Genomic DNA, 8,933 nt, shown 5'->3' with positions numbered 1-8,933 from the left:
CAGGAAGCAAAACGTTCCTGTGAATTTCTGGTTGATTGTTTGGTTTTGTTTAGCGCTAGCTTGATTTTATCAGTGAGCTTTGGCTTGTGTTCTTTCTCGTAAGCGAGAGAGGGATAGTTTTATGCTTGGACATGTCTGCAACGGGCCCTAGTTTGTGTTATTTTAGTAGTATTTTGTTGGTTATGTCTGTTTTCGTTTTTGTTACAGTGCACTGGAGAAAAAACATCTGAGAGGTGTGATCCACCGGTGGTGATATGTTGATATTTTGTGAGTTCATGATTTAACAATCAGCTCTTTAAACAAGGCCTGAAAGATTGAAATTTAAAGCGCTATAAAATATTATTACTGTAAACAGTTGCAAAGTGTGCTTCTCCATGATTGTAATTGGCTTGGGAGAAATTCACTTATAGGGAACACTGATCTAAAAGGATTGCACCGAGTCAATCCGGCCCAAAAAACAACAAGGAATTGTTTTCCTTTAAAATGATGACGTCATCTTGCTGGTGATGGAGGCTCGAATAGGTTGCGCGGGAGACTCCATTATCAGCAACATCTGGTATGAATGTGTATGGAGGTATGCATGTGAATGGACTGTGATGGACTGACGACTAAAAGTTTTGACTGACTTGATACTGAGACAATGACTGCACCCACTTTAGGATTAGTAAATGCCAATAAACAATTCATAAACAATTCACCCAGCCGACAAGAGAAGGGTGGATGCTTCGCTTTGTTTTGTTTTGTTTTTTCAGGAGCAGGAGGATAAGAGAGACTGGAGGAGGAGACTCTAGCTTCACATAAGTATGAACTGCAGACTTAACACTGTGGTTGCTGATTTTGAGTTACCGATGTTTGCATTAAGAAAACTGTGCTATATTAGCTGTGTTTTGAGTAAGGTATCATGTTATATTATTGGGAATGCCAAATGCTACAGTGGAGAAGACTTTTGATACCACTCATGACTGGAATATGTTATTATTAACCATAGCAGGCCACTGTAAAAAGTCAATTAAATTTTATAGAGGAAAATCGCCAAAATTGAACAATACCTATGAATGACTGGCCACATTCAGAATAGAGATATGCAATAATAAATATTGGTAGGTTCTCACTTGAAATAGTAAGTTATTAAATGTAGAATATAATCGACAGGGACATTTGATAGGATGTGGTACTGCAAAAGAACAAGAGCAAAGTAAATAAAGAAAATATTGTGTTTAGTTTGGATAAATTCAAATTAAAATGTACCATTACACTCAGAGGATCAATATGAAATAAAACATATGCAAAATTTGTAGGAAGTACATGACTGATAACTGTTCTGTCCTGAGCGTTTGTTTCCAGAGCACCCACTTGACCACACCAACAGTTTCTCGCCACCGAGGAGGGGTACTTGCAAAAAGAATAAAATAAAAATCTGAGTTTAACAAAACATTTTAAATGTAAATATCAAGCTTACCTTTCTTTTTCCATGAAATGTGCTTGTGGGCACGCCAGCCATTTTGAAAAGGTGGGCAAAACAATTGGCAAGGCCACACCCCCACACATGTGATATAATTTTAAAGGTACTGTTGCCCTCTCTAAGAAACATCAGGAATTAGAGGAGTGGCAAGTAGAGTATGCGAGCTACAAGCAAAAACTAAAATGTGTACTACAGTGTGCAAAAATGAAATACTGGGTCATCAGGGGGACATGAGGGACATTTATAAAACTAAAAGTCCCACTAACCTTAAAGTGCACTTGAAAAGCTCACACAAGAAGGCTAACCTAGCTTACCTAGAAGACCTCATCAGGGGGAGCACACTCCCCCTCCTTGAAGAGCTCACCCACTCAACCCGCATCCCCAGAAAACAGCTAACCCCAGATAAGGCAGCGTGATGTATCCCGAGACAACAGGACTGGGACATCTAAATAAAGGTGTGAAACAATCGCCTTCAAAAGGTTATCAATTCACTCCAACCAAAATTAGGACCACTCGGTGCGGCAAGAGTTAATAGTTATTAGTCTCAACACCCAAGGATAACCAGAAGAGCTTGACTGATATGATGGAACTGGGATTTTGTTACACTTAATTTTTGCAAAACACAAATAAAACTAAATTGAAACTAAGGATTTTCAGAAAATAAAAACTACACTAAACTAGCAAAGAATTGGTAAAAACTAATTACAACTGGTAAAAATTGAAAATCTGGAGTCGAAACTAAATAAAAATAACAACTAATGGAAATGGCGAAAAGTTTAAAACCCTGGTGCAGAGATTGGCAAATCTGACCAGGAAACGTTATAAAATGGATTGTCAGGATAGTCAGCGTTAAAGCCACTTTTGACAGTCCATACTAGGATGGCATTGGACATCTTCGGGGCGGAAGAGGGTTGGTGTGACCAAGGTGTGGTTTGGCTTGTTGTATGTTTCAAAATGTTACAGCTCTGGATGGACCAGTTACCAGGGCATGGAAGGATGACAGACTTTATTACATGAGGAGAAGGGACATTTTCGGGATCGAAGATCCTCAGGGATGACAAGGCTGGAGCAACGGTACTCGAGAGAAGAATCTCTGATACTTTCTGAGATATGATGTCACCAACCTTCTCTTTTAATTGTCTAGCTCCAATGAATTGACACATGGGAGTGTGTCAAAAAGGGGGAAGTTGAGTCCGAACATCAAACAATGGTTTTATGAACATCTTATGACGTTATTTCTGTGTTTAATAATTTAGCTATGGTAAAACTTAAGCTTATAATGTGTTAGACTTAGAAAGGGTTCACTAATTTTTGATTTCTTTTACACACACATAGATTATGATTAGAATAGGTCCTGAACATAATATTTTAAACCAAATTTGAATCATTAGAACAACAATGGATAACAATATTAGATTATCAAGGCTAGGGAGAGAGGTGTTTTGGTTTTCTGTCTCTTGCAGAGAAAGGAAGAGACACCAGACGGGGACCCGGAGATGTGAGGACCCTTCACAGCAGGGACAGATGTAGGGATTGCCGAGACAGCAACTGGGGTCAAGTGTCATGACGTTTGGGCTCCTGGAGAAGATGGATCCCACAAACACAGCAATAACCATGAAGGGGTTGGCAAAAACCAGGAACACCAGACCAACGAGGTTCAAGAGGCTCTTGGCAAAAAGGGGGACACGCCGGTGACCCCAAAATACACAGATCTTTGTTTGAAATCGGGGCAGAATAATCCCCAGAACTGTGCAATGACTAAAGGGTGGTCTAACCCCGGAGGTCGAAGAAAGAAGCTGAGAATCACCCAACTGGAAGACACTGGTAGCTGCAGCAATAAAAATAAAGGTTAAAAGCTCCTTAGACAGAGGTTCTAGTCTAAGTACATTTGAAAGGTATAAGGGGGCATTAAAATGGGAGTGGAAAACTGGAGCACCAAAATAAAGCTGTGGGAGAATTGGGGAGTGATGGGAGAGTCATCTGTAACTGCTGTTATGGTTGTAAATCTAACTTTGCTTGCATCTGAACTGCGTGAACACAGAGGTCATCCCACATATGGTCCACCCATTAAAGGGGGACAGAGGGCCTCAGGATCAAGAAAAACCTGGACCTTGCAAATGCTGGAGTGCATGTTATAAGTGATCTCTTTCAGAGATCAAAAGGGGGAATTATTAGATTATTCTGTTATTATATGTTACCTTATATATGTAATCAAAGTAGTTGAATTAGAATACTGCTGTAGATCACATTATACCCTTTAATATAGAGTGTGTGAGCTGTATGTAGTTTAGTTCTCATTATACTTTTGAGTTAACAGAACATATTCACATATTAGTTCATTAGATAAATGTGCATCACTCTGTATCCTTGATCTGCTGGGAATGTGTTACACTGTTTTCTTGACATGCTTAATTGTTGAATCATGAAGAGAAGGTTGTAAGCAGGAGACTCTGTGTCTAAAGACAGGGGAGATAGATAGACCACATTCCACACCCCCACCTTACAGAAAGCAGAGAAACAACTGCCGAGGTCATAACTTAGGCGCTGTAACAGAGAAAAAATGTGATGTTTTGGCTTTTACGACTAGCTGGGGGCCACTAGAGACTATAAAAAGCTGAGCAACCCGTCACCATTTTGAGACATGTGCCTGACCCTCTGGTAGCATCTCTCCCGTCCGGACGTTGTAATGCTCTTATTGTTGAATTGTATGGAAATAAATGATTGTTGATTGAGCATTTATACACCGAGTATTGTCCTTCCTTCAGCCCAAAGATTCAAAGAATTGGGAGAATTCAACAACTTGGTGCCGTGTGACCCGGATCTTTGGTGTGCTGAGGAGGTGCAGATTTGACCTTTGGTGAGATCGTGAGGCGAGGTGAACAGAGGACCGGTCCAAAAATAAAAAGGTAAGCACAGCCTGTTGTATTATAAATACCAAATGTGCATATTGGGCTTTCCAAATTAATCTGTTCACTGAGTCACATGTATTTTCACAGTAAATTTGTCGGTGTCTGGTTTTTGGCGCAAGATACTAACAACATAAGTTGAGGCTGAATTCCAGCGTGTTAAATAAACTGCTTCTACCGAGATACTAATAACATACTACGTTGGACTAGTTGCAGCCACTTTACCTTCCACATTTAATTTTGTCTAATACTGGCTTCTGTAGCAATAATACATTAGAATTTATTCTGAAGACGCGGCCATTAGTCCAGTACATTGAAGTCGAGGTTTGTTTATTTTGTTTATGGTGTCAGTGACGTCCTGGCTTTTGCCGGCTATGAAATAGAAGTTGATTTAAGGAAAAGCAGATGCTGGCTTCACGGTGCAGTTGGACGCTGGCAACGCGAGAGCGAAACACGTCCGTAGGTTTGGTTTATGATACGGCGTGTTCCGGTGGTGCGGCCGTGAAGTGCAGTAGTGGTTGGTGCTAGTTTTAGTACATTGCATAGAGGTTTTGACGGTGGTTTGTGGCGTCAGTCGAGTTTTAAGGGCTGCGGTCATAATACAAAGTAAAAATTAAGTACATAGCAACACCTGGTTTATGATGTCAGGTATAACTTCGGGGATGCAAGCATCACTTTTATGATGCGACTTTGCCCCGTGGTGGCGGTCATAAGCGCAGAGAAAGGGGTATTTTGGTCTATGGTGCAGTGTGCTTTAAGAAGATCTAATAGTTGAGCTCAGAGGTTTCTGTGTAAAATTCCCGCTGAGGAAAAGTGTTGTGTGTGAGTGTGAAGGCGCGCTCTGGGTGAGAGTGTGTGTGAAGCTGCGAAGCGCGCTCTGGGTGCTGTTTTGTGGGTAAAGCGCGCACTGAGTGAGAGTGTGAGTGAGGCGCGCTCTGAGTGTGTTTTTTGTGTGAAGTGTGAAGCGTGAACACAGTGACAGTGACGGTTGATGTGTTTGATTAGGAGGACATTAGAGCAAATACACATTTTAGGATCAAAGGTTGATGCCTAGTGTACCTGTGGAACATTTTGCCCTAGGAGTGGCGACCCTCCTGTCCGTGGACGCGTGGCCAGGACCGGCGTCGTCCGGGTGCCGAGGTGGTGACTTGGGGAGGTGAGGGCCCCCGCATAGCTACGGAAATAACACTGGAACGGCCGTGTAATCACGGGTTCACATTTATTCCGGACTAGAACAAGACACATTTTGCGAACAAACGTTGAGTCTAGATTAGTAAAGAAATATAAAAAGGTTGAATTCCTCGTTTCAGTGGTTGAAATTGTTGTGTGCCTGTCCCCTGACGAGTGTGAAATTAGAATAAAGAGGGAATTTGGAGCCACATAGAGATAGACGGGCATAATTGGGTGTATTACTCTGTGGTGTAATAAAAATAAAAAGGAGAGATAGTAAGAGGTGTGCAGTGGAGAATTATGGAGGAGTACAGAGAGGAATGTGTTGGGAGACTGGCGTACAGTTTACGCTGTCAAGGTAGGCGTGTTGCCTGCTTATCGGTTTAAAAGTGATGAAAATGAAATTAAAATAAATCTCTTAGTGTGTTAATACAGGAAGCTGCGGACCTGGACCAACTGCCCCCACAAGCACAGCGGCCGAAGCAAAATTATAGGTAATGGGAACCACACCCAGCACGAATCAGCAGCTGTGAAAAAGACAGCAGCGAGGAGAGAATTAGAGGAGAAATTAAGAGAAGTTTTAACACATAAAATTGGGGCCAACGGACTTGTGGAGGTTGGGAAGGCGTCCGGAGCATCACAACAAAAAGGTGAAACAAAAACACACACAAGCAGAGAAATCTGAGAGAAAGGCTCCTTTTAAGGTAACGCCTAGTTTGAGAAAAAGATAAAATTAACCTGCTTTTATACAAATGCACACACACGCAATGAAGAAACAGCTTACACTCATGAACACGTGAAGATTTTCCAGCAAGGTTAAAGAAAAATTAACATACTTAAATGATGAAGTCTATACATTACTGACAAAGAAACCCTCTGGGTTGCAGGACAACAATTTAACTAAAAAAAAAAAAAAGGAACACTGGTCTAACCAACCAGGCAAGACACAACAAATTTAGTGGTTAAAAGATTCAAATTGTGACATGTTTTCTGTTGATTGATTAATAAAAGTGATTACTGAATGAAAGAAAGTTCCTTTTTTGGGCTTTTAAACATGATCTTAAGAATTTTAACATATACCGGTGTTGTCCTGTCAACTTGGTGGGTTAGGAGTTGATTATATCGGGAGACAAAAAACAAAAAAAGGGGGAGAGAAGGCTGACACAGGGCCTGGCCCCATTGTCTCCCCTCTGAATAACACAGCCAACACAACATCATTTTCCTGTTCGTTTGTTTTTGTTTTTCGTTTGTTTTTGTTTTGTTTTGTTTTTGTTTTTTCTATACATATTTAATTACAGGCTGCTTTGCCGGCCCTGAAAGCCGAGGCTGACTGGACTCCTGCTCTCCCCCATACGTGACACTGACCAAATGCTGCAACAGCTGGACCCACAACAACGACCTGAGAATGTCAACAGACCTGCAGGAATGTGATCTCATGCAGCCGAGACGGAGAGCACTAAACCTAAGGCCCGTTTCACTACACGGGGGAAAAATTCCCAGACTGCGTCAGCTGACAGAGCTGTGACGAGACGCCCGCCAAGCCCGAATGAAAAGTAAGGCCGAGCGAAAGAATGCTGACCTTGATAACTTTGCATTCACACTGTGCAGGACAGTGATGGACCAACACGGATGATCGGGTGGCGAAAAAGGGCGTGACCGAGACAAGAGGAGTAACTGAGGACAGAAGGCACCTCAGAATGGACAAAAACACAGAAGAAGATGCAGGTTTCACCTGCGGTGAACATCGACACTGGAGAAAGGACTGCCCCAATTGGGGTCAGAACCAGGACGGACTGAATTTTGAGCAGCAGCAGCAGCAATGGTCGCAAACAAACTGAAAAGGAGGGGGGCAGGACCCCAGGGCATGCTTCAGGCCGTGGTTTACCCAGAACACCAGAACAGGAAAGTGATGAACACAAACACCCACACAAACACACACATCTACATGCACTGACTCAGAATGAAGAGAAACACACACACACACACACACACACACACACACACACACACACACACACACACACACACACACACACACACACACACACACACACGTCTCCAAACACACAGATTCAGAATGAAGTGAAATACTCACATGAACACGTGCACTCGTTGAGTGAGTGAGAAATGACACACACACACATATACACACACACACACACATACATGCACACACACATTGGAATGCTGATTCACTGAGAAGTGATGCACACACATACACATGCACACGCTTGTGCAATGAAGAGTGATCCACACGCACACACACATACACGCTGATGCAATGAAGAATGCTTTGCTTATGCTGATATGCAAAATGCTGCACACAAACATCCCAATGCATAATTTTTATGAGGAGCCATTGATTACCATTAAATACTTAGAATGTGTTATATGTCACCTAGAAGGCATTTATGTAGATTTTAGGAATAAGGCTCAAGGCTCAAGGCCTTGACTGAATTCTTTGCTGTGCTTCACACAGCCCTGATGAGGAACAGTGGCACAGAGTGAAAATGATGAATTAATAGTGTAAGTTTTAGGTCGGAGTACGGCATTTTCTGTGATTGAGTTTTAATTCAAGGAGGAACAAAAGGTGTTACGGCACCTGAGGTTCTCATTCCCACACAATATTGTCCCGGCAGGAAGCAAAACGTTCCTGTGAATTTCTGGTTGATTGTTTGGTTTTGTTTAGCGCTAGCTTGATTTTATCAGTGAGCTTTGGCTTGTGTTCTTTCTCGTAAGCGAGAGAGGGATAGTTTTATGCTTGGACATGTCTGCAACGGGCCCTAGTTTGTGTTATTTTAGTAGTATTTTGTTGGTTATGTCTGTTTTCGTTTTTGTTACAGTGCACTGGAGAAAAAACATCTGAGAGGTGTGATCCACCGGTGGTGATATGTTGATATTTTGTGAGTTCATGATTTAACAATCAGCTCTTTAAACAAGGCCTGAAAGATTGAAATTTAAAGCGCTATAAAATATTATTACTGTAAACAGTTGCAAAGTGTGCTTCTCCATGATTGTAATTGGCTTGGGAGAAATTCACTTATAGGGAACACTGATCTAAAAGGATTGCACCGAGTCAATCCGGCCCAAAAAACAACAAGGAATTGTTTTCCTTTAAAATGATGACGTCATCTTGCTGGTGATGGAGGCTCGAATAGGTTGCGCGGGAGACTCCATTATCAGCAACATCTGGTATGAATGTGTATGGAGGTATGCATGTGAATGGACTGTGATGGACTGACGACTAAAAGTTTTGACTGACTTGATACTGAGACAATGACTGCACCCACTTTAGGATTAGTAAATGCCAATAAACAATTCATAAACAATTCACCCAGCCGACAAGAGAAGGGTGGATGCTTCGCTTTGTTTTGTTTTGTTTTTTCAGGAGCAGG

The 8,933-nt window shown here is 41.8% G+C and overlaps 1 long non-coding RNA gene across 1 annotated transcript; it reads left to right on the top strand.

Annotated features, from left to right (window-relative positions):
• Positions 1 to 1,107: 1,107 nt before the first annotated feature.
• LOC308392286 lies at positions 1,108 to 7,592 on the top strand. Its single transcript, XR_013970788.1, has 2 exons — positions 1,108 to 4,145; positions 4,228 to 7,592. It is a non-coding gene; the product is annotated as an uncharacterized lncRNA (long non-coding RNA).
• The last annotated feature ends 1,341 nt before the right edge of the window (positions 7,593 to 8,933 follow it).

This window comes from Rhamphochromis sp. 'chilingali' (assembly GCF_963969265.1).
Source record: "Rhamphochromis sp. 'chilingali' genome assembly, chromosome: 1".
Lineage (NCBI taxonomy): Eukaryota > Metazoa > Chordata > Actinopteri > Cichliformes > Cichlidae > Rhamphochromis > Rhamphochromis sp. 'chilingali'.
This window is presented reverse-complemented; position numbering and strand designations above follow the sequence as displayed.